Below are 10,911 nucleotides of genomic sequence, written 5' to 3' on the forward strand. Positions count from 1 at the left end.
GGAAGCCAGCAGGAAATCACACCCACCCGCCACCACCGACCGATGACTGCCCCAAAGCACGGACGCATTTTGTCGGCGATGAGCCAGAACAGGCCCACCGCCTTGACTACAATAGGCATCAATGGTGCCTATTCAGGTTACGGCCGGAGCAACGGATTCTCGATATAGATGAAACTTGATTCTGCAACCACTATCTCGGTGATCAGCCGCCGCACTTATGACCAAATTCACTCAGGGATATGCGCCTCAGCGTTGAGAGATACTGACGCCTGGCTGGCCACGTATACGGGGAGCCATTGGAGATTGTGGGCACCTTGGAGGTTCCCGTGGAATACAGCGCTCAGTCGTCGAATCTACCATTAGCGGTGGTGAAAAGATTAGGCCCAAATTTGCTGGGGCGTGACTGGCCAAAACGCCTCTGGCTGGACTGCTAGCGGGTATGCTGAATATACTCCGACATGCCATATTTTTCCAGGAGTGTTCCAAGAGGGCCTCGGTCCATTCATAGGGCCTCTGCCAGGATATCAGTAGACCCAGAGGCTCAACCACGCTATTTCCGGGCCCAACCCATTCCTTACGATTTGAAACCAAAGCTCGATGCAGAATTGAACCATTTGGAGAAGCTAGAAAACATCAACCCGGTGCAATTCTGATTGGGCTACGCCGGTTCTGAAGCCTGATGGGTCCGACCACCTCTGCAGGGATTACAAAATGACAACCAAACGAGAGTCACACCTGGATCATTACCCAGTGCTGGAGATTGAAGACCTATATGCAAGGCTCAGCAGAGGAAGGACTTTTACCAAGTTCAACATGAACCATGCCTGTCTCCAGTTGGTTTTCTACCCGTCCTCACGCAAATACGTGACCATCAAGATGTATGAATTAACTATTTTCCTTCGGAGGGGAGTCAAAAATCAGGGATCATAGATTAAAATTCACGGATACAGAGATTAGAGGGCGATGAAGACACATTGTTTCATACAAAGTATTGTAAGGACATGGAATGCACTGCTTAATTTTTATTTGTACATAGGATGTGGGTGTCGCTGGCTGGGCCAGCATTAATTGCCCATCCCTGAGGGAATTTAAGAGTCAGCCCCATTGCGCTGGATCTAAAGTCAGATATAGGCCAGACCAGGTAAGGATTTCCTTCCCTAAAGGACATTAGCGATCCAGATAGGTTTTTGCGACAATCAACAATGGCTTCATGGTTATCTTTTGACTTTTAGTTCCAGATTTCTTTACTGAATTCAAATTTCACCATCTGCCATGGCGGGATTTGAACCCAGGTCCACCAGAGCGTGACTCTGGGTCTCTGGATTATGAGTTCAGCAACAATACCACTATGCCACTGCCTCCCGTTGAAAGAATTGTGAAAACAGAAACATTCACCACATTTTAAAAAGCTGCCGACTTGAAGAACTGTGACCTGGAGGGAAATGGAACCAGTGCAGGAATGTTGGGATTCGGCTGGGTAGCTCTTCCTGAACCCACATGGATTTGATGCACCTCCTCCTGTATTGCATATTGTCTGTGATTCCTCTTTGAAAAGCTCCTCAATGCTCCAAACATAAATTGAGAGGATATTTCAGGAATGATGATATTTTCCGTGGGTTTCCTGACAAGAGGTGATGTCATCAAGCTGCCCAAGCAACCAATCACGTGAAAGAGACCTCACTGTCAGCCAAGCAGGAATTTTTAAAAAAAATTTGTTCATGGGATGTGGGCATCGCTGGCTGGGCCAGCATCTATTGTCCATCCCAAATTGCCCTTGAGGAGGCAGTTAAGAGTCAATCACATTGCTGTGGTCAGACCAGGTAGGGACAGCAGGTTACCTTCCCTAAAGGATATTAGTGAATCAGATGGGTTTTTACGACAATCGGCAAAGGTTTCATGGTCATCTTTAGACTTTTAATACCAGATTTTTATTGAATTCAAATTTCACCAACTGCAGTGGCAGGATTCAAACCCGGGTCCTGGGCATTGCCCCGGGTGTCTGGTTTACTAGTCCAGTGACAATGCCACTACGGCACCACCACCTGAAAAGTAAGAAAATCGAATCACTCCCTTTAAATTTTACGTGGAGTAAAATAATGTTTGGTTCATTCGCATGGGGTGAAGTTGAAAGCTGAAATATCATGATAAATCTGTAAACAAAATTAAAAGATTTTAGATTACAAATTATAGCAACTGAGGCATTTAACGAGACTCCACAAGTATACAAACTACTTTTTATAGGCCTGATCTGTAACTCAGCCATGCCGATTACTCAGGTCATTGTTAAAAATGTATTTATGCCTGGTTGGACAATACGGAAGTTCTATGGGGTTTCTAACAGCAATGTGAGAGTGGAATAGGGCAAGTTCCCACCACATCAACTGATTTCACTGGTTTCTGACTTGTTGGGGGAGTTGGGGGCGGGGGGGGGGGGGGGGGGGGGGGTGGAGAAGAGGTCATGCCATGGTGGTTCTGCAGCATAGCCTGTGGTGGATGTAATATCCCACGCAGGACCTACGGGTTGGGAATGCTTGTCTTCTCCGTGCTCCTTGCGGAATACAAGCTTCCCCTGCTAGGGGCTGGGTTTCTGAATTAACCTCGGTATATAAGGTCGGCCTGTAAGGCACCGACCAGAGGAACTCGGTAGGGGTCTACCAAGAAGTATATAAATATCGTTTGTAAATAAAACATTCTTATTTTTACTTGGTGTGGACGTATTGAAGTGGAGCAGTTAATGACAGACCACAACTTCAGGATTTCCACTTTGATCCACACTGGTGTTAACTCTTGAAGTTGCGGTCAGTTTCAGAGGGGTCATGGTGGCGACCTCTGACCATTTGCCATCTAAAGCCCCCCGACACCCCGCACAATCCAGGCCAATACTTTTGAGGAAGGGAAACATGAAATAAATATTTAGTTGTATGATAAAGGCGTGGGTTCCGAGGTTTAATTCAATAATACGTTGCACAAAGGAGATATCAGACACTCCTTCATTTCTGTGGAATTGTGACCTGGTTCTACTCTCTCTGGTGCATTGTTAGCTGTTTAGGGGCTGTTTAGCACAGAGCTAAATCGCTGGCTTTGAAAGGAGACCAAGCAGGCCAGCAGCACAGGCGCCGGAATGTGGCGACTAGGGGCTTTTCACAGTAACTTCATTGAAGCCTACTCGTGACAATAAGCAATTTTCATTTTTTCATTTCATTGTTACTAACTTTTCTTTCAAATGCTGAACAACATGCCACCTATTTTCCTGACCATGCTTAATTCCGCTTGCACAAATCAAGGCAAAAGAAAGTTATTGCTTGACCTCTGTGGCTGAACCTGAAAATCTGGAATTCCACGAGTGAGGGCCAAACAACTCCAGTAGGAGGGCAGTGTTTGATAAATCAGCAAGAGGGCATGACGAGAAACAAGAGTGGATTGCAAGCTGCTGCATTATGATGTCTCAGACTCTCTCCTCTGACCTGATTAACTGAAGCAGAGCTGTATTGATTCTCGCTGACGATGTGGTTATAACCACCCGAGCTGGACTGAGAGAATAATGAGCGTACCGCGATATCAGTAGGCTTTTCAGAGCTTCACTTCTTGTGAAGTAACTGGGAAAGTGGAAACTTAACCAGTTTTGCACAAAGCAAATAAGTAATTGCATCATTAATCATCTTGCATCTGTTACTTCCTGCAGCCAGATATCATTGTTACAAACTCTTGGGAAATATAGTGGAATTCTGCCAATAAGAAACTTATCTGAGTGATTTACGATCTCCACCTAACTAGAAAGGAGGTTATGTTAACAACAGAGAACATGTATTTGAGATTGTGATGATTTTATTTTACTTATGTGATGGTTCAGGCAAAATATGGGAATATTTAATTTTTGTCATTGTTTGAACTAAACAGGGAAAAGGAAAAGACATTACAAGCTTATTGATACGGATGACGTGGAAAGGATGGAGGCGCATTCGAATGTGGAAGCCGTCCTTGCCACAGGTCTTCACCATGTATTTGTTGGCACAGATACGGGCAGTCTCCAGAGGTGGAGAGAGAGAGAAAGATGTGAAACATCCAGGAGACTTACCACACAAAGCTTCACCAACAGTGTGACGCTCCCTCAGCACCGAACCTCCGCCAGTGCAACGCTCCCTCAGCACTGACCCTCTACCAGTGCGACGCTCCCTCAGCACTGACCCTCCGCCAGTGCGACGCTCCCTCAGCACTGACCCTCCGCCAGCGCGACGCTCCCTCAGCACTGACCCTCCGCCAGTGCGACGCTCCCTCAGCACTGACCCTCCCCCAGTGCGACGCCCCCTCAATACTGACCCTCAACCAGTGCGACTCTCCCTCAGCACTGACCCTCCGCCAGTGCGACGCTCCCTCAGCACTGACCCTCCGCCAGTGCGATGCTCCCTCAGCACTAACCCTCCGTCAGTGTGACGCTCCCTCAGCACTGACACGCCAACAGTGCGGCGCCACCTAAGTACTGACCCTAAGTGCAGCGTTCCCTCAACACTGACCCTCCGATAGTGAACCCACTTAAAGGTACTTCAACAGCCCACGCAGTGATCCCAAGATGACAGGCCGTATGCTGCTTTAAGATCTGCTTCCTCTCTGTTCTCAGTTCTCTCAATGAAGGCAGGTGTGGCCCACAGCTCTGCAATCTCCGCCAGAGGTAGGCCAAGGTCCCAAATCTATCCCAGCTGGAATAGGGATTTAACCTCAAGCTGTTGGCACCAATCTAATCCAGGTCAGCTGTCCAATCAATTACGCCCCTGCTTGGCAAAATAGACTTTTACATGCATATTGGAGCCTGGAGATATGGATAGTAATGGTGGAGGCTCCAATGTCTTTACAGCACATGGCTGACTAGGAATCTCTCCCATTCTTGCCACCTGACGTTGGTCTGAGTTAGAAGGATTTAACCAGTTGATACATCTCCCTGCAAAACAGATATACCGCTTTGGATACTGTTGAGGGAGATGGCTTACCAGGGGAAGGCAGCAGCAGCCAGGTTCATGGCACCGTGGCTGGCTCTGCTGCACAGCAGGGCAGGAAGAAAAATGGCAGGGCTATAGTGATAGGGGACTCGATCGTAAGGGGAATAGACAGGCGGTTCTGTGGACGCAATCGAGACTACAGGATGGTATGTTGCCTCCCTGGTGCAAGGGTCAAGGATGTCTCGGAGCGGCTGCAGGACATTCTGGGGGGGGAGGGTGAACAGCCAGCTGTCGTGGTGCACATAGGCACCAACGATATAGGTAAAAAACGGGTTGAGGTCCTACAAGCGGAATTCAGGGAGTTAGGAGTTAAACTAAAAAGTAGGACCTCAAAGGTAGTAATCTCAGGATTGCTACCAGTGCCACGAGCTAGTCAGAGTAGGAATGTCAGGATAGATAGGATGAATGCGTGGCTCGAGAGATGGTGCAAGAGGGAGGGATTCAAATTCCTGGGGCATTGGGACCGGTTCTGGGGGAGGTGGGACCAGTACAAACCGGACGGTCTGCACTTGGGCAGGACTGGAACCGATGTCCTAGGGGGGGTGTTTGCTAGAGCTGTTGGGGAGGGTTTAAACTAATGTGGCAGGGGGATGGGAACCAATGCTGGAAGTTGGAAGGTAGTAAAACAGGGACAGAAACAAAAGGAAGTAAGGGGAAAAGTGCAAGGCAGAGAAGACATAGTCAGAAATCCATAAGGGCGACAGTACAAGGTACAGTGACTGAGGGGAGCACAGTGAATAGGCCCAGTAATAACAAAAGGAATAAAACTGGAGATGTTAAGATTCAAAACAGAGGTAAAAAAACCAACATAAGTGTACTTTACCTGAATGCTCGTAGTATTTGGAATAAAGTAAATGAGTTGGTGGCACAAATCATCGTAAATGACTATGATTTAGTGGCCATTACTGAAACATGGTTAAAGGATGGTCACGACTGGGAGTTAAATATCCGAGGGTATCAAACTATTCGGAAGGACAGAGTGGATGGTAAGGGAGGTGGTGTTGCTCTGTTATTTAAGGATGACATCCGGGCAATAGTAAGGGATGACATCGGTGTTATGGAGGATAAGGTTGAATCCATTTGGGTGGAAATCAGGAATAGTAAGGCGAAAAAGTCACTGATAGGAGTAGTCTATCGGCCACCAAATAGTAACGATATGGTGGGGCAGGCAATAAACAAAGAAATAACTGATGCATGTAGAAATGGTACAGCAGTTATCATGGGGGATTTTAATCTACATGTCGATTGGTTTAACCAGGTCGGTCAAGGCAACCGTGAGGAGGAGTTTATAGAATGTATCCGTGATAGTTTCCTAGAACAGTATGTAATGGAACCTACGAGGGAACAAGCGGTCCTAGATCTTGTCCTGTGTAATGAGACAAGATTGATTCATGATCTCATAGTTAGGGATCCTCTCGGAAGGAGCGATCACAATATGGTGGAATTTAAAATACAGATGGAGGGTGAGAAAGTAAAATCAAATACTAGTGTTTTGTGTTTAAACAAAGGAGATTACAAGGGGATGAGAGAAGAACTAGCTAAGGTAGACTGGGAGCTAAGACTTTATGGTGGAACAGTTGAGGAACAGTGGAGAACCTTCCAAGCGATTTTTCACAGTGCTCAGCAAAGGTTTATACCAACAAAAAGGAAGGACGGAAGAAAGAGGGAAAATCGACCGTGGATATCTAAGGAAATAAGGGAGAGTATCAAATTGAAGGAAAAAGCATATAAAGTGGCAAAGAGTGCTGGGAGATTAGAGGACTGGGAAATCTTTAGGGGGCAGCAGAAAGCTACTAAAAAAGCTATAAAGAAGAGTAAGATAGAGTATGAGAGTAAACTTGCTCAGAATATAAAAACAGACAGTAAAATTTTTTACAAATATATAAGACAAAAAAGAGTGGCTAAGGTAAATATTGGTCCTTTAGAGGATGAGAAGGGAGTTTTAATAATGGGAAATGAGGAAATGGCTGAGGAACTGAACAGGTTTTTTGGGTCGGTCTTCACAGTGGAAGACACAAATAACATGCCAGCGACTGATAGAAATGAGGCTATGACAGGTGAGGACCTTGAGAGGATTGTTATCACTAAGGAGGGAGTGATGGGCAAGCTAATGGGGCTAAAGGTAGACAAGTCTCCTGGCCCTGATGGAATGCATCCCAGAGTGCTAAAAGAGATGGCTAGGGAAATTGCAGATGCACTAGTGATAATTTACCGAAATTCACTAGACTCTGGGGTGGTCCCGGTGGATTGGAAATTAGCAAACGTGACGCCACTGTTTAAAAAAGGAGGTAGGCAGAAAGCAGGAAATTATAGGCCAGTGAGTTTAACTTCGGTAATAGGGAAGATGCTGGAATCTATCATCAAGGAAGAAATTGCGAGGCATCTGGATAGAAATTGTCCCATTGGGCAGACGCAGCATGGGTTCGTTAAAGGCAGGTCATGCCTAACTAATTTAGTGGAATTTTTTGAGGACATTACCAGTGCAGTAGATAACGGGGAGCCGATGGATGTGGTCTATCTGGATTTCCAGAAAGCCTTTGACAAGGTGCCACACAAAAGGTTGCTGCATAAGATAAAGATGCATGGCATTAAGGGTAAAGTAGTAGCATGGATAGAGGATTGGTTAATTAATAGAAAGCAAAGAGTTGGGATAAATGGGTGTTTCTCTGGTTGGCAATCAGTAGCTAGTGGTGTCCCTCAGGGATCCGTGTTGGGCCCACAATTGTTCACAATTTACATTGATGATTTGGAGTTGGGGACCAAGGGCAATGTGTCCAAGTTTGCAGATGACACTAAGATGAGTGGTAAAGCGAAAAGTGCAGAGGATACTGGAAGTCTGCAGAGGGATTTGGATAGGTTAAGTGAATGGGCTCGGGTCTGGCAGATGGAATACAATGTTGACAAATGTGAGGTTATCCATTTTGGTAGGAATAACAGCAAACGGGATTATTATTTAAACGATAAAATATTAAAGCATGCCGCTGTTCAGGGAGACTTGGGTGTGCTAGTGCATGAGTCACAGAAGGTTGGTTTACAAGTGCAACAGGTGATTAAGAAGGCAAATGGAATTTTGTCCTTCATTGCTAGAGGGATGGAGTTTAAGACTAGGGAGGTTATGTTGCAATTGTATAAGGTGTTAGTGCGGCCACACCTGGAGTATTGTGTTCAGTTTTGGTCTCCTTACTTGAGAAAGGACGTACTGGCACTGGAGGGTGTGCAGAGGAGATTCACTAGGTTAATCCCAGAGCTGAAGGGGTTGGATTATGAGGAGAGGTTGAGTAGACTGGGACTGTACTCGTTGGAATTTAGAAGGATGAGGGGGGATCTTATAGAAACATTTAAAATTATGAAGGGAATAGATAGGATAGATGCGGGCAGGTTGTTTCCACTGGCGGGTGACAGCAGAACTAGGGGGCATAGCCTCAAAATAAGGGGAAGTAGATTTAGGACTGAGTTTAGGAGGAACTTCTTCACCCAAAGGGTTGTGAATCTATGGAATTCCTTGCCCAGTGAAGCAGTTGAGGCTCCTTCATTACATGTTTTTAAGGTAAAGATAGATAGTTTTTTGAAGAATAAAGGGATTAAGGGTTATGGTGTTCGGGCCGGAAAGTGGAGCTGAGTCCACAAAAGATCAGCCATGATCTAATTGAATGGCGGAGCAGGCTCGAGGGGCCAGATGGCCTACTCCTGCTCCTAGTTCTTATGTTCTTATACTCAACTTGTTTGGGACACAATATGAATGCACCTTCCTTGGCCACAAGGTCCTGGAGTGAGATGTGCACCCAGAGCTTCTGGCTTAGAGACAGAGACAGTAGCCACTCCGCCAATAGACCTCCTCTTTATTTATTTTATTTAACTTTTAATCAGCCAGGTGAGTCAATTGAGAACCAATTCTCATTTACAATAATGACCTGGCCAAGGGGCTAATGCCAGGGCAACAGAAATTACACAACAATATAATTTGATTTTTACGCTAAAAACAATAAAATACAAATTAGTAGGGATAGAGAGTTGACCATTTAGCAAATACATATTGTGGTGAATGTGATTCACACCGGATTATAATCTGTATGCATGTGTCAGTATTGTAAGTGCAGTTGCACTACCTGTCCTCCAGGGGGAGTAGCTCTGGGAATGCTCGAGTTGTATGGGGCTTCTCCCTTGGCTCTGCCCAGGACTCCTCCCCCGGAAGCTGCTGTATAAAAGATCAGTGCCACATGGTCAGCCGGCCAGTTCACCGAAAGTTCAATGGCTAATAGGCTGGCTCTGTTGTGAGTATATTAAAACCGCTATTCTAATCCTACAAGCACGTGTCCGTAGAATTGTTGGTTCCACATATGTCAGTCGATAGATAGAGCCTTAACCCTTCAACGAAAGGCATCCACAACAATAAAATCAGTTAGCGCCAGCTTTAGTTGTGCCTCATTCCAGTAATTAGCTGCCACAATCTGAATTACCACCAACAGCTTGGAGTGACCAACTTGATCAAATTACATGACTTCAGATTGTAAGAAGGGACAGTAAAATGGGACAAACCTTTCAAATAGGCAGGTATTTTAACTTATCAAGGTTCAATAAATTAACAGAAGCCAGTGGTGTTGGTCAACTATGGGCAATGTGGGCCAGTTAATAAGGGAGTACAGGTCCAGAAAATACCAACCACCAAGAATAACAAGTATAAAAATGGCCTCTCATAATTCTGATTTACATGTGGCTTTCTTTTTTTAATAAACATTTTATTGAGGTATTTTTGGTATAGTAACAACAACCAAATAAACAATATACATGAAACCATAAACATCGTGTAAAAGCCATTTACCTCTGGTACAGGTCCCTCCCTTATTGACTCCCAACTCTAAACTACTCCTACCCCGCCCCCCCCCCCCCCCCCCCCCCCCCCCCCGTCTGCTGATGATTAATTTCCCGCAAAGAAGTCGACAAACGGTTGCCACCTCAACATGTGGCTTTCTAAAAGAAAAAGAACACTGGCTTGTTCAGCTCTCGAAAAGGTTACGGATATTTGGTCAATTGAAAATCTCAAGGCTGAGCTGATAGATTTTTTTTATTTGGCATTGTGTCAGTGTCTATGAATCAAAGGTGGGTAAATGGATGGAATGGCTGAAATAAGTTTAAGAGACTGAATGGTCTACTCCTCTTGCTGTTTCTGTCCTTCCTGCCAGTACTCACTCACTCTCCCTTAGCCACTACTTCACTCTTTGCTGTCTATTGGGTGGCCACCTTCCGGGACGAATGCCACAGAAAACCTCCCCCATCTTCAATGCTGTAGAGTGTGTTCAGTTGATTCTCAATCTGTGTAACCTTTTTCCCAAGGGTTCATCTTTGTACATCCACGTACACTCCTTCTAAATGGTACATGACATGTACACCTCTGTACATAATGTACAAACACACAAGAACACAATAAATAGAAGCAGGGGTGGTTCATCTGGCCTGCCTGCCATTCGATATGATCATGGCTGAACTGTGCCGGCCTCAACTCCTTTTCTGTGCCATTTCCCCGTAGCCCTCTATTCCTCGAGCTATCCAATACTAATCCACCTCCACTTTAAATACTTCTAATGATCCAGCTACCAGCACCCTCAGGGACAGGGAACTCCAGAGATTCACCACCCTCTGTGAGAAGAAATTGCAAAGCACCTCAGTTTTAAATGCCCGGCCCTTTGGGCATGACTCAACAGGAACATTTCTAAGTGTAATGTTTGGTGCGTTTAGCCAGGTGTTACTTGACGACCCCGTTAGCAAGATCATGGCCCGTACTCAACAGCACCTAGTGCCGAAAGTGAGACCCTACCAGCCTCAACACACAAGCATGGCAGTGCGCACACTTGCTCCTCATTTTGGAGATGCCAACCTGGTCAGGCTTCTCGACGCTGTGGTTGGGAGGTGGTACATCCTGTTC

This window comes from Scyliorhinus canicula, chromosome 1 (genome assembly GCF_902713615.1).
Source record: "Scyliorhinus canicula chromosome 1, sScyCan1.1, whole genome shotgun sequence".
Lineage (NCBI taxonomy): Eukaryota > Metazoa > Chordata > Chondrichthyes > Carcharhiniformes > Scyliorhinidae > Scyliorhinus > Scyliorhinus canicula.